At 42.8% G+C, this 16,293-nt stretch overlaps 1 protein-coding gene across 7 annotated transcripts in view; it reads right to left on the bottom strand.

Annotated features, from left to right (window-relative positions):
* The window catches only part of hhip (hedgehog interacting protein), a 187,852-nt gene that overhangs the window by 121,146 nt on the left and 50,413 nt on the right, over positions 1-16,293 (bottom strand). The gene's annotated exons all lie outside the window — the stretch shown is intronic.

Raw genomic sequence — 16,293 nt, forward strand, 5'->3', positions numbered from 1 at the left:
CACATCTAACTACTCCAAAAAGACAGTAAAGAAATTAAATTCACTGTATATTATACTAGTAGTAATAAATCTGAATGTTGTTAATGCATTTCTGAAATTCTGCTTTTAGTGAATGGAGAAGAAACCTGGCACTCAATTGCTATAAGGGAGGTTCCCTCTGCACATTTACAAGGAAGAAAGAAAGGCAGGAAACCAACTACTGAGGATTTTTTGGCCAAATGGAGTACAGAGAAAAGATGAGTTCAAAAGAAAAAGTTAAAAATCATTAAAGAGAATAAACCTCTGAAGCTGAAGGCAAACCATGAATCAATTAAAATACAAATATACAAAAATTTAGAGAAATACATAACACATCAAAAAGTTAAAAAGGATGAAAGGTGATTGAGAAGAAAGAAATTAACAAAAAGAATGAAAATAGTAATGTGATGTCTGGAGAGAGAAGTTATTTGAAATGCCATTATGGTAATTAAAAAAAAATTCACAGGATGTGGGTGTTGCTGCCAAGATCGGCATTTATTGACCATACCTAATTGCCCTTGAGAAGGTGGTGCTCAGCCGCCTTCTTGAACCACTGCATTCCTTGTAGTGAAGTTTTTTTTTATTCATTCATGGGATGAAGGCATCGCAGGCCAGGCCAGCATTTATTGCCCATCCCTAATTGCCTTTGAACTGAGTGGCTTGCTAGGTCATTTCGAAGGCATGTAAGAGTCAACCACATTGCTATGGATCTGGAGCCACATGTAGGCTAGATCAGGTAAGGACAGCAGATTTCCTTCCCTAAAGGACATTAGTGAACCAGATGGGTTTTTACAACAATCGACAATGGTTTCATAGCCATCATTAGACTAGCTTTAAATTCCAGATTTATTAATTGAATTCAAATTCCACCTTCTGCTGTGGTGGGATTCGAACCCATGTCCCCAGAGCAATACCTGGGTCACTAGTTCAGTGACAATACCAGTATGCCACCGCCTCCCACAGTCATAGTAGATAGGGAGTTCCTGGATTTTGACCAAGCGACAATGAAGGAATGGTCATATATTTCCGAGTCAGGATGGTGTGTGACTTGGAGGGGAACTTGGAGATGCTGATGTTCCCATGCGTTGCTACCCTTGACCTTCTGTGTGGTCTAGATCGTGGGTTTGAGAGGTGCTGTTGAAGAAGCCTTGGAGAGTTGCTGCAATGCATCTTGTAGATGGTACACTGCAGCTGTGATGTGTAGCTGGTGAAGGGAGTTAACGCTTAAGATGGTGGATAGAGTGCCAATCAACTGGGCTGCTTTGTCCTGGACAGCATTCAGTTGCTTGCGTATTGTTGGAGCTGTACTAATCCACACAAATGGAGAGTATTCCATCAGACTCCTGAATTGTGCCTTGCAGATGGTGGAAAGACTTTGGAGAGTTAGGAGGTGAGTCATATGCTGCAGAATACCCAATCTCTGACATGCCCATGTAGCCACAGCATTTATGTGTCTGCTCCAGTTAAGTTTCTGGTCAATGGTGACACCCACGCCAGGATCTTGATGGTAGGGCATTTGATGGTGATAATGCCATTGAAAGTCAAGGGCACATACTTAGACTCTCTCTTGCTCTCTTGTTGGAGATGGTCAGTGCCTGGCACTCATGTGGCTTGAATGTTACTTGCCATGCATCATGACTGTTGTCCATGTCTTGCTGCCATGCAGGCATGAACTGCTTCATTATTTGAGGAGTTTTGAATGGACCTTAACACAGTCCAATCATCAGCGAACATCCCCTCTTAACATAAGTTGGAGGAAAGGTTACTGGTGAAGCAGTTAAAGATGGTTGGGCCTAGGACACTGCTCTGAGGAACTCCTACAGCGATGTCCTGGAGCTGAGATGATTGGGTTCCAACAACCACAACCATCTTCCTTTGTGCTTGGTATGACTCCAGCCTGTGAAGAGTTATCCCCTGATTCCCAATGATTTCAATTTTACTAGGGCCCCTTGATTCCATACTCGGTCAAATTCTGCCTTGAATTTGAAGGCAGTCACTTGAGGATGGGGGTGTCGATGGAGCCTTCTCCTCCTGTTAGTTGCTTAATTGCCCACCACTATTCACAACTGGATGTGGAAAGATTACACAGTTTTGATCTAATCCACTGATTGTGGGATCGCTTAGCTGTCTCTAGCATGCTGTTTCTGCTGTTTAGCATGTACACAGTCCTATGTGGTAGTTTCACCAGATTGGCACCTCATTTTTAGGTACATCAGGTGCTGTTCCTGGCATGTCCTTCTACACTCCTCATTGATCCAGGATTGGTCCCCTGGCTTTATGGTAATGAAAAGTGAGGGATATACCAGGTCATGAGATTACAGACCATAGAATCAAAGAATGGATACAGCACAGAAGGAGGCCATTCGACCTGTCAGATTCACGCCAGCTCTCTGCATATGCAATTCAGCTAGTCCCACTCCCCCCGCCCATTCCCCATAACCTGCACAACTTTTTCTCTTCAGGTGTTTATCCAATTCCCTTTTGAAAGCCACAATTGAATCTGCCTCCACGACACTCTCAGGCAGCACATTCCAGATCCGAATCACTCGCTGCATAAAAAAATGTTTTCTTATGCCACCTTTGGTTCTTTCGCCAGTCATCTTAAATCTGTGCCCTCTGGTTCTCGACCCCTCTGTAAAAGGGAACAGTTTCTATCTATTCTATCTAGAGCCCTCATGATTTTGAACACCTCTATCAAACCTCCTCTCACCCTTCTCTTCTCTAAGGAGAACAACACCAGCTTCTCCAATCTATCTATATAACCATTCTCCTAAACTTTTCTGCACCCTCCCCAATGCCTTCATATCCTTCCTAAAATGTGGTGCCCAAAATTTGGCACAATACTTCAGTTAAGGTCGAACCAGTGTTTTATACAGGTTCATCATCACTTCCTTGCTTTTGTACTCTCAGCCTCAATTTATAAAGCTCAGGATTCCATGTCCCTTTTTAACCACTTTCTCAACCTGCCCTGCCACTGTCAACACTTTATGTGCATGTACCCTGGGTCTCTCTGTAGATTTAACCCCTTTAGAATTGTACCCTTTCGTTTATATTGCATCTCCTCACTCTTCCTACCAAAATATATCACTTCATATTTCTCTGCATTAACTTTCATCTGTGATGTGCCTGTCCATTCCACCAGCCTCTTGAAGTCAATCACTATCCTCCTCACAGTTCACAATACTCCCAAGTTTTGTATCATCTGCAAATTATGAAATTGTGCCCTGTACATCCAGGTCTAGGTCATTAACGTATATCAAGAAAAGCAGTGGCCCTAGTACTGAGCCCTGGGGAACACCACTGTATACCTTCCTCCAATCTAAAAAACAACCGCTTACCACGACTCTCTGTTTCCTGTCACTCAGCCAACTATGTATCTATGCTGCCACTGTCCATTTTATTCCAGGGCCTCAACTTTCCTGACAAGCCTATTATGTGGCACTTTATCAAACACATTCTTGGAGTTCATATACACCATATCAACCACAATGCCCTCATTAAACCTTTCTGTTTCCTCATCAAAAAATTCAATCAAGTTTGTTAAACACAAATAAAAAATCAAAATACTGCACCTGAAAATACTGGAAATACCCAGAAGATCAGGCAGTATCTGTGGAGAATGTGAGGCAAACCACACCTGCCAAGAATGAGGCATATTAATTTCAAAATAAACTCTTACTGGACTAAAAACATGGCAGCACCTGCATTATAAAAGGACAGTGGCTGGAAATGTTTGCATTCTAAAAGACAGTTGCCTGGAGAAGATAATGGAACTGCTCCCTGATTCAATTAACCAAATGGATTTTGATCATAAGACATTGAGTGTGTGAAGGTCAGCATTCCAAACCCCCTACTGAGGATGTCTGAGGAGCGGCACTGTGGCGCAGTGGTTAGCACCGCAGCCTCACAGCTCCAGGGACCCGGGTTCAATTCTGGGTACTGCCTGTGCGGAGTTTGCAAGTTCTCCCTGTGTCTGCGTGGGTTTTCGCCGGGTGCTCCGGTTTCCTCCCACATCCAAAAGACTTGCAGGTGATAGGTAAATTGGCCGTTGTAAATTGTCCCTAGTGTAGGGAGGTGATAGGGAATATGTAGGGTTAGTATAAATGGGTGGTTGTTGGTCGGCACAGACTCGGTGAGCCGAAGGGCCTGTTTCAGTGCTGTATCTCTAAATAAAATAAATAATAAATAAATCCAGGTGGGGAGCTAGTCACATGACTGGCCTGCTGGCCCAGGTTTGGTTTGAATTGTGTTCACAGAACAGTTTGAAGTCAGACTGCAATTTGAAGACAAAATAGAAGGAAGGTCTCTCCATGGCTCTGTCTCTCACGAAAAGCAGAGACTACAACTGGATTTCAAGAAGGCAGAAAACCATCCAAACAACTTTGAAAGAGTGTACTGGGCCCCAACGAGACAGCAAGATTTAACTGCGACCAAAGACTTTACATTGAACTCAAAAGTCAGTAAATGAACTCCAGCTATTGCTTCAAACTTTTCTCCTCGATTCTTTCTCCTTTTCTGTCTCTAACAGCATGTGTGTTCATTGCTAGCATGGTCACATCAGATATTTTTAACCAAATTAGAGTTTTAAGGCTAATAGATTTAAACAAGAAAGGTGTAAGTTTAAGAAAACCTGTTTGGTTGATTTCTTTGCCATTACAATTGGAGAGTTGTGAACAAGGATTCACAGAGGGGAAGCTAAAAACACAGTATTTTAAAAATTAAACCCTGTCATGGTCAAACCAGGAAAAGGCTGAGAGGTAACCCCTAGACCCTTTCTCACCTGGTCGTAACAAAAGAGAAATAGAGTTAACGTTTCAGGTGAATAACCTTTTTTATCAGAATTCTCTTTCTCTCCCCACACAGATGCTGCCTGACCTGCTGAGTATTTCCAGCATTTTCCGTTTTCATTTTAGTTAAACACAATTTGCCTTTAACAGATTCGTGCTGACTTTCTTAATTAATCCACCCTTGTCCAAGTGACTGTTAATTTTGTCCCAGATTATCATTTCTAAAAGCTTTCCCACCACTGAGGTTAAACTGAATGACCAGTTGCTGGGTTTATCTTTGCATTCTTTTTTGAACAAGGGTGTAACATTTGCAGTTCTCCAGTCCTTTAATGCTACTCCCGTATCTAAGCAGGATTGAAAGATTATGGCCAGTACCTCTACAATTTCCCCTCCCCCCCTACTTAAATGCATCCCATCTAGTCCTGGTGATTTATCAACTTTCAGTAAAGCTAGCCTTTCTGATACCTCCTCTTTATCAATTTTTAGCCCATCTGTTATCTCTATTATCTCCTCCTTCACTATGACTTTGGCAGCAGCATCTTCCTTGGTAAAGACTGATGCAAAGCAAACATTTAGTATCTCAGCTATGTCCTGTGCCTCTTTGAATAGATCCCCTTTTTGGTCTCTCAGCGGCCCCACACCTCCTCTTACTACCTTTTTACTATTTATGTGCCTATAAAAACTTTTGAATTCCCTTTTATGTTAGTTGCCAGTCTCTTCTTGTACTCTCTTTTTGTCTCTCATTTCCTTTTTCTCTGCCCCTCCGAACTTTCTTTGGTCAACCTAGAACTCACTTGTATTATTAACCGGACATTTGTAATAGGAGTTCCGAAGAAGGGTCACTGACCCGAAACGTTAACTCTGCTTCTCTTTCCACAGATGCTGCCAGACCTGCTGAGTGAATCCAGCATTTCTTGTTTTTGTTTCAGATTTCCAGCATCCGCAGTATTTTGCTTTTATTTGTAATAGGCTCCCTTTTTCAGCTTCATTTTACTCGCTATCTCTCTCGACAACCAGGGAGTTCTGGCTTTGATTCCCCTACCTTGCCCCTTATGGCAATATACCTCAACTGTACCCAAACCATCTCCACTTTAAAGGCAGCCCATTGTTCCATTACAGATTTGCCTGCCAATCTTTCATTCCAGTTTACGCGGGATAGGTCCGTTCTCAATCCACTGAAATTAGCCCTCCTGTAATTAAGTATTATTACTCCAGATTTCTCCTAGTCTTTTTTAATAGCTAATTTAAACCTTATGATACAATGTTGATTGTAGTGGCATCCAACTTTGCTGCTGTTGATGGCCCACAGTGCCTCATGGAAGCTCAGTTTTGAGCTGCTTGATCTGATCTGAATCTATTCCACTTAGCACGCTGATAGTGCCATACAATACGATGACGGGTGTCCTTCGTGTGAAGATGGCCCCTCCTATCAATACTGTCATGGACAGAGGCAGATTGGTGAGGATTGAGTAGGTTTTCCCTCGTGTTGATTCTCACTACCTGCCACAAGCCCAGTCTGGCAGCTATGTCTTTCAGGATTTGGGCAGCTTGGTTAGTAGTGGGGTCAGTACAGCCACTCTTGGTGATGGACAATGACATTCCTTTCCCCACCTCATGGGAACTGTGCCCTTGCTGCCATAAGTGCTTCTTCCAAGTGGTGTTCAACATGGAAGAGTACTGATTAATCAGCCGAGAGAGGGTAGCAGGTGGTAATCAGCAGGAGGTTTCTTTGTCCATGTTTTATCTGCTACTGTAAGAATTCATGGGGTCCACAGTCAATGTATAGTACTCCCAGGGCTACTTCCTCCTGCCTGTATACCACTGTGTTGCCACCTGTGGTGGGATCGGTCTTGCCAGTAAGATAGAACTGACACTGGGATGTTGATGGAGGAGTCAGGGATGTTGGCTGAAAAATATGATTTTGTGAGTATGACTATCAGGCTGTTTCTTGACTAGACTGTAGGACAGCTCTCCCAATTTTGTCACAATTCCTCAGATGTTAGTGAGGAGGGCTTTGCAGGGTCTACTGGGTTGTGTATGCTTTTGTCATGTCTGAATCTGGTGCCTAGATCAGTATTGGCAGATTTCCTTCCCTAAAGGACATTACTGAAGTAGATTTTTTTTTTGACAATCTAGTGGTTACATGGTCACCGTTACTGATATTAGCTTTTTATTCCTGATTTGTATTTAATTAAACTTTTTTTAAATTCCTGAGCTGCCATGGCAGGATTTGATCTCATGTCCCTGAATCATTCGTCCAGTCCTCTGGATTACTGGTCCAGTAACATAACCAGTATGCTTCCGTACTCCTGGAAGCAGGAGTAACATGGAAGAGTAGTCAGAAAGTTCATTTACAGGTTGCATGGCAGGTAGTGGACAGAAAGATCTGACATCTATTGCAGTCCTTGTCCTAGAAAAAGTGAAATAGTGATATTAGGACAAAGTGCTTAGGAATTTAAGAATGCATCTTTCATATATTATGATTAATAACAATGTTTCAACTTTTCATACATAGATTCTGATCTCATTTGGCTGTTACAAGTAGACTTTCATTCATTTGTCTGTGTGGGTGGGGTGGGGTGGGGTGGGGAAGGAAATCTCCATTTGGTCTCATGTGATCTTCCTCATCCTATCAAGAAACAGTGATGGCTCAATTGGGCATTTGTTGTTCTCCTCCAAAGTGACAATTGTAATAGTATCCTATCCAAAAATGAGCATGAAGGCCATATACAGTAAGCTAACAGCAACTTGTATTTATTATAGCGCCTTTAACATAGTAAAACATACAATGTACTTCATAGGAGCGTTAACAAACAAAATTTAACATCGAACCACACAAGGAGATATTTAGGGCAGATGACCAAAATCTTGTTAAAGATAGGTTTTGAGGAATGTCTTGAAGGAGGAAAGAGCGCTAAAGAAACTGAAAGCTTTATGGAGAGGGCTCCAGAGATTAGGCCCTAGGCAGCTGATGGTATGGCCACCAATGCTGCAGTGATGAAAATGGGGGACGTGTAAGAAGCCAGAATTGGAGAAGTGCAGATATCCTGGAGGGCTGTAGAACTGCAGGAGATTTCAGAGATAAGGAGGGGTGAGGCCATAAAGGGATTTGAAAACAAGAAATGAGAATTTTAAAATCAAGGTGTTGCTTAACCGGGGGCCAATGTAGGTAGATGAGCACAGAGGTAATGTGATGGGTGTACGGGACTTGATGTGACTTAGGACACGGGCAGCAGATTGTATAATCTCAAGTTTACAGAGGGTAGAAAATAGGAGGCCAGCCAGGAATGCATCAGAATAGTAATGTCTACAGGTAACAAAGGCACAGATGAGGGCTTCACTAGCAGGTAAGTTGAGGCAGAGGCATTGTTGGGCGATATTACGAAGCTGGAAATAAGCTGTCTTAGTGATTGCCTGAATATATAGTCAGAAGCTCATCTCAGGTCTAATATGACACCAAGGCTATGAACAGTCTGGTTCAGTGTCCGATAGTTGCCAGGGAGAGGGATGGAGTCGGTGGCGAGGAGCAGGAGACCAAAGACAATGGCTTCAATCTTCCCAATATTTACTTAGAAGAAATTTCTGCTCATCCAGTACTGGATGTCAGACAAGTAGTTCAACAATTTGGAGATGGCGGCGGGGTTGAGGGAGGAGGTGGTGAGGTAGAGCTGTGTGTCACCAGCATACATGTGGAAACTGACGCTGTGTTTTTGGATGATGCTGCCAAGGGGCAGCATGTAGATGAAAAATAAGATGGAGCCAAGGATAGATCCTTAGGGGCACCAAAGGTATGGTGCGGGAACAGGAAGAGAAGCCATGACAGTTGATTCTCTGGCTATGATTAGATAGATAAGAATGGAACCAGATCAGTGCAGTCTCACCCAGCTGGGCAACAGCGGAGGGGCATTGGAGGAGAACGTTGTCAGCCATGTCAAAGACTGCAGACAGGTCGAAAAGGACAAGGTGGGATAGTTTATCATTGTCACAGTCACAAAGGATGTAATTTGTGACTTTGATAAGAACCATTATAGTACTGTGATGGGGATGGAAACCTGATTGGAGGGATTCAAACATAGCGGAAAGATGGGAACAGACTTGGACGGCAGCAGCACATGCAAGGACTCGAGAGGAAAGAAAAAGGAAAAAAATAATTGTTATAACTTGATTTCTATAAATGGCTCTCATCTCCATATTTGTTCATTTGTAAAATCACTGGCTCAACTTGGTGCTGTTCACTAAATCATAGCCTGCTTCCAGGACCAGGTAAATGGAAAGATCCATTTTCTCCAGGGAGAGGTATTATGCTACATTATTTACTGGCAGGCAATTATCATGCAGCTTCAAAAAGATAATTCTCTTTCTGCAAGACCGAAGGAGATACATTTACATGGCTATGTTTGTGGTGTTAACTTTACAAATTTGCTGCTCTACTCAATTTTCTACAGCTTCCCACTCTCCAGAGTTGAATTAACAGCTTTGGCCATTGTCTGACTAATTAAGTGACAATCCACTTAGAACACAAATATGACCATTATTATGGAGCAGTTTTGATTGGCCAGGTACCTGGGGGTAATAAAATTGTACTGAACAAACTCATTAAGTTGCTATTAAAATAAAAATGAGATTATATCCACGTTCCTTAAAAAAAAAATAGTTTTGCTTTTAAAAACTTTGTTGTTTGTAATATAATTTTAAAAATTAGATCATAATTGGACTTAATTAGAATTTTCCCCACACAATCCCCATTCACTTCCATCTCCATAGCATTGTGCCTGTACTTTCATCTGGGACCACCTCAGTTTCCCTGCCCGAAGCTGCTGATATCTTTCTTGAGGGTACAAATATGCACCCCTTCCATTAAATTTTAGGAATGTCCGTTCATTATTCTTAAAAAAGTGTCAACCTGATTTCTATCCACCTCCACCCCAGAGTTTACAGTAATAAGAATTTGAAAGAGATTCTCAAGCTTGGTTAAAAAGCAGCATCCACTAATCATAGGTTTTTGCAATGGTTCTTAAGACAATTAAAACTCATGCTTTAGGCTTGATCAATCTAATAAGCATAATTAGCTGTTTTTATTTTAATATAATGTTTCTAATCCCATCAGTACATAATAGAGATTTACTGTCAGCATAAGTAGCCAAGTCAAACTCTCCCGAGGCATAAACTCAACAAAGGTAACCTGCTGTTACAAGCACTGAACATTTCTGCTAGTTTGGATATTATTTGAAACAAGATTACAAGATATCCAGATTTCTAGATGCCCCCCAAAAAACAGATATAAGAGACCATTAAGCCATGTAGAAAATTGTTAAATACTTTGAAACTGCAGCATGCTTACATACCTCTTATTAATATTTGTATTTTTCTAAGATAGCTTTGTCCATAAAGCAACAAACCACAAAGGCAGAATGCCTTCCATAATAGGATTTAAAATAAACTTTGACATTTTAAATTGTCTCTTGAATATTCAGCATTACATTCTACAAAAGGAAAACAGTTCAAGGGCTGGGAAAGGACACTGAGCTGTAAATGACTATTCATTATTCTACCTATTAAAGAGAGGCTGCAGCTACTACGATATATACAGCATATTCCAAATAAAATTCTGTGCTATATTATTGATGAAAGTACAAACAATGGGTAAATATTACTAAATTCAGGGATCCTGCAAGTGCAACATTTGATTTCATCCACCACCACCACAATTCTGTGGTGAAATGTTATGACCAAACACATTTACAATTCACAGCTTAATTACATAAATCTACAAACAGAAAACATGGTAACCACAATTTACAAACCATGCAATTAGAACAGGAGCCAAACCAAGTTCAATGATTTTATCAGAATAATGAACAGTCTGAATTATATAACTGGCTATAGTTTTAATACCATCATATAATAAAGGCGCAAGGCCTTCTTGCATTCAAATAAAAACTTACTATTTTTAAGCATAATTAAATATTTAAATTAACTAAATACATGGCTTTCAGTACTTTGCAACAATTAGGAAGATAGGAACAGGAGTAGATGATTCAGCCCCTCAAACCTATTCTGCCATTCTATTAGATCATGGCTGATCTGTATCTTAACTCCATTTACCCACCTGCCTTGGTTCCATAACCCTTAATACCCTTGCCTCTCAAAAATCTAGGAATCTCAGTTTTGAAATTTTCAATTGATCAAGTCTCAACAGCTATTTGGGAGAGAGTTTCAGATTTCTATTACAACAACATCTTCTATTTATACAGCCCCTTAACATAGTAAATGTCCCAAGTGCTTCACAAAAGCACTCTCAAGCAAAATTCCCTATATGTGAGGAAGTGTTTCCTGACATCACCCCCCAAACACTTTAACTCTAAATTTTATTTTTTGGCTGCACCCATCAATGGAAATAGTTTCTCTCCATCTGCCCTATTATTTCCTTTAATCACCTAAAACACCTCAATTAGATCACCCCTTAATCATCTACTCAAGGGAATACAAGCCGAATCTATGTAACCTCGCAGTTTAACCCTTTTAATCCCAGTATCATTCTGGTGAATCTGCACTGCATTCCCTGCAAGGCCAACATATTCATCCTGAGACACGGTGCCCTGAACTGAACTTAGTAGTCTAAATGGAGTCTAACCAGAGCTTTCTATAATTAATAAAGATCATGTTATTTAACACAAAGAGAAATGTCCTCCTATCGTAACACCAAGCATTGGGGATGCAGTGAATTTCCACTAGTCTCTATTTTAAACAATTAAAGGATCTGTATTCTGCCTTGAATATTACAGCAAAAATTTGTTCTCATTAGTTCCATGACACAAAATCAATACTGACATGTATTTACAAAATATATGGGTCTAGAAATTTAATTGCGCCTGTTCACTTTGACGCAGGGACTGTGTGAAATTAGTGCTGGTTGCTCATTATCATGTGTCAGGTGTGCAGCCAGTGCTGCCTATTGGTGGCATCTGCCTGAAGGGGCAGGAAATCAAGTTCATGTGACGCCACTTAAAAAGAGTGGTTCGCTATAGTTGTGGACAACAGGGAAAGTTTTGTAAGTTGAAAAATAGCTGTAAGAGGTTCAGAGAGGGCATCCAGTTTCTTGGATACAGTGTTGGAGGTCCTGGTCCATAAAGGAAGATGATCATATACCCCCCAGGCAGCACTTCCACTACCAGTGAGAAGATGTCATTGAGGAGCTCAATGCCAGAAGCTTAGCTCCAAGGACATAACTTCAATGCTGGAACAAGTTTAATTACCTCATAACAGTTGTCAAGGTAAGAATCTTACCTCTCGTTTCAACTATTCTCTCCTCATACCTGCACCACCTGCAGCCTCACTACTTACAACACTACTACATCTCCTGCCTCTCTTCACTCTCCGACAATCACTGCACCACACTTCACTCTTCTCCTCCAATTCACATAACCTATGTCCTACTCTCACCACTACTGCAATTCTCACTTCCTCACATTATACATCTGCACTATTCCATCATTACAGCCATATTCCCGAAATAGCTCACAAAGCTGTCCCTAACACATACAATCCTTTCCTTTCTGTCTTGCAGGAGATGGCCACACACAACATAAGATGGGAGGCAGCCACTGGAGGAGACTAAGCCTGCCTGAATGCCCTTTCCCCGCTGGAGCAAAATGTGCTTGGCATCACAGGCAGAATGCAAATCATATCTGTGCCAAGTGGGCAACACTGGAGGAGATGTGCACAGGGTTTCTTCACACCTTATGCTGTTATTCCCTTCTAACTACTATCTCACCCTATGCACTCTGCATGACAAACACCAATTGCTTCAAGCAGCCACTCATGTCTCTCTGCTCTCCCTTCAAGCTAAAAGCTAACTCTATCCCTCTCTTTCATTTCAGGTGCTGAAAATGTCGTGGCCCTATGCCACTTTAGGAAGAGGATTGCAACCTTCTTTAAGAGGCAGCATCACTCAATCTGACTACTGTAAGCACCAACTGAGACTGGTACCACACACATTTTAGAGGCTATGTTAGAGGAGGGGTCTTCTTGTGGTGAATCACCAGGCAAAAGTGTGTAACAGCTCGTGCAAAAGGGTCCAACACCACAGATCTCACTGGAGGGCGAGACTGCATATGAGCTCTGCTGCAGAGTTCTCATTAAAACTTCGAGGGCCCAGACTACCAAAGAAAGCTGATCAGCATACACCAAGAAATGGTAGGTTCACTGGGCAGCTTGCCAGAGACCTTGCATTCAATGACTCAGAGGATGAAGGAGTTCAGCTTTAAATTGTGTCTAGTATTCGTTCAGAACATGAAGACCATTCTTTCCAACATGGAGTGAGTGGTCAGCTCCACGAACATACTAGTGGTGTCCACCATGATGAAGCCTTTTAAGACTGTACTGATAGCTTCCATGGCAGCTCATACTGTACCACAGAAGCTAAGATGGCTGCCATCTTGGGACCAGTTTTAACAGGGGCTTCCAGCATGTCATGTCACTTTGAACTCTCTTCTCATGCACAACTATAGGAATGCTGAGGCAGAGTTCCAGGAGAGTGGCCTTGCTTCCATGGGAAGGGCACCTGCTCTCTTCTCAGAATCATGCTTGCTCCTCCACCATTCAGTCTACCAGTGCTCTTGTTAGTACCATGCTGCCAACTGGGACAGACTGCCTGGCACACAGCAAAATGGTGCAGTCTGCAGCCAGGCTCTCAAGGCGCACAGCTGCTTGAGATTGCCCATCATATCCATATGAAGTGTCCTCAATGGAAGCTCAAGAGCCTTTCGTCTCCCAAGTTGTAGCCACTGGGGAAACACTTCACAGAAGCATCTAAGATGGGTAATCAAGCGCACAAGACAAATGCTAGAGGATTGTACAAGGGTGATTCTTAATTATTCCTGTTATCTGTTATGGAGCAGAGTTATTGGAGTAAATGTTTTGTTCTGAATTCGGAGTTGGTGCAGTCAAGTCCATTCATAGGATAGGACTGAGGGAAGGCAATCAGATGTAAGGAGGGTGGTGATAAGGATTATGGGACTATTGATGTATTGGGGATGGGAAGGATGATTCAGGTCAAGTGCTCGTGGATGAATTTCTCTGGCAGCTAGGGGCACTGGTAAGCAATGCTGCACCTGTTCTTTCTTCTTTTCATGCTGTTTTTCCTATTCCTCCTGTTCATCTCAGAAGGTTTTGGGTTCAAGTTCCAATCCAGAGACTTGAGCACATAATCTAAGATGACTATTCATTGCAGTACCAAGGGAGCTCTGCACTGTTGGAGGTGCAGTCTTTTGGATGAGATGTTAAACCCAGGTTCTGTCTGCCCCCTCAGCTGCACTTTAAATATCTCATGGCAATATTCTAAAAAGATAATTAATAAATCTGGAATTAAAAGCTGGTCTAGTGGTGATCATGAAACCATTGTTGATTGTTGTAAAAACCCATCTGGTTCACAAATGTCCTGGTCTGGCCTACATGTGACTCCAGACCCACAGCAATGTGGTTGACTCTTAAATGACCTCTGAAATGGCCCAGCAAGCCATTCAGTTGTATCTCACCTCTACAAAGTCCTCCTTACTAATATCTGGGGGTGTGTGCCAAAATTGGGAGAACTGTCCCACAGATTAGTCAAGCAACAGCCTGACATAGCCATATTCATGGAATCATACCTTGTAGACAATGTCCCCAGACACCACCATGTCCACCAGAGATGGCGTCACAGGCGTACACAGTCAGGAGTTGTCCTGGGAGTCCTCAACATCGACTCCGGACACCATGAAGTCTCATGGCATCAGGTCAAACATGGGCAAGGAAACCTCCCGCTGCTCATCACCTACCACCTTCCCTCATGACTCCATACTCCTCCATGTGAACACCACTTGGAAGAAGCAGTGAGGGTGGCAAGGGCATAAAATGGACTCTGAGTGGGGTACTTCAATGTCCATCACCAAGAGTGGCTTGGTAGCACGACTACTGACTGAGCTGGCTGAGTCCTAAAGGACATAGCTGCTAGACTGCATCTGCGGCAAGTGGTGAGGGAACCAACAAGACAGAAAAAACTACTTGACGTCGTCCTCGCCAATCTACCTATTGCAGATGCATCTGTCCATGACAGTATTGGTAGCAGTGACCACCGCACAGTCTTTGTGGAGACAAAGTCCCATCTTCACATTGAGGATACCCACCATCGTGTTGTGTGCCACTACCAGCGTACCAAATGGGATAGATTTCAAACAGATCTAGCAACTCAAAACTGGGCATCCAATGAGGTGCTATGGGCAGCAGCAGAATTGTATTCAATCACAATCTGTAACCTCATGGCCTGGCATATCCCCCGCTCTACCATTAACATCAAGCCAGGGACCAATCTTGGCTCAATGAAGAGTGCAGGAGGGTATGCCAGGTGCAGCACCATGCATACATTAAAATGAGGTGTCAGCCTGGTGAAGCTACAACACAGGGCTACTTGTACGCCAAACAGCAGAAGCAGTGTGCAATAGACAGGGCTCAGCGATCCCACAACCAACACATCAGATCCAAGCTCTGCAGTCCAGGCATATCCAGTTGTGAATGGTGGTAGACAATTAAACAACTGACAGGAAGAGGAGGCTCCTCAAATATCCCATCCTCAACGATGAGGGAGCCCAGCACATTCGTGCAAAAGACAAGACTGAAGCATTTGCATCCATCTTCAGCCAGAAGTGCCGAGTGGATGATCCATCTCAGCCTGCCCCCGAGGTCTCCAGGATCATAGATGCCAGTCTTCAGCCAATCCAATTAACTCCAGATGATAGCAAGCAACAGCTGAAGGCACTGGATACTGCAAATGCTATGGGCCCTGACAACATTCCAGCAATAGTACTGAAGACTTGTGCTCCAGAACTAGCCATGCTCCTAACCAAGCTGTTCCAGTACAGCTTCAACACTGGCATCAACCCAGCAATGTGGAAAATTGCCCAGGTATGTCCTGTGCACAAAAAGCAGGACAAGTCCAACATGACCAATTACCACCCTATCAGTCTACTCTTGATCATCAGTAAAGTGACAGAAGGGGTCGTTGACAGTGCTGCCAAGCAGCACATTCAGCAATAACCTGCTCAGTGATGCTCAGTTTGGGTTCCGCCAGGGCCACTCAGCTCCTGACCTCATTACAGCCTTGGTCCAAACATGGACAAAAGAGTTGAACTCCAGAGGTGAGGTGAGAGTGACTGCCTTTGACATCAAGGCAGCGTTTGACTGAGCATGGCATCAAGGAGCTCTAGCAAAAAGGAGTCAATGGGAATCAGGGGGACAATTCTCCGCTGGTTGGAGTCATACCTGGCGCAAAAGAAGATGGTTGGGGTTGTTGGAGGTCAATCACCTCAGTCTCATCACTGCAGGTGTTCCTCAGGGTAGTGTCCTAGGCCCAACCATCTTCAGCTGCTTCATCAATGAACTTCCTTCCATCATAAGGTCAGAAGTTGGGATGTTCACTGATGATTGCACCATGTTCAGCACCATTCACAACTCT

This window comes from Heterodontus francisci, chromosome 1 (assembly GCF_036365525.1).
Source record: "Heterodontus francisci isolate sHetFra1 chromosome 1, sHetFra1.hap1, whole genome shotgun sequence".
Taxonomy (NCBI): Eukaryota; Metazoa; Chordata; class Chondrichthyes; order Heterodontiformes; family Heterodontidae; genus Heterodontus; species Heterodontus francisci.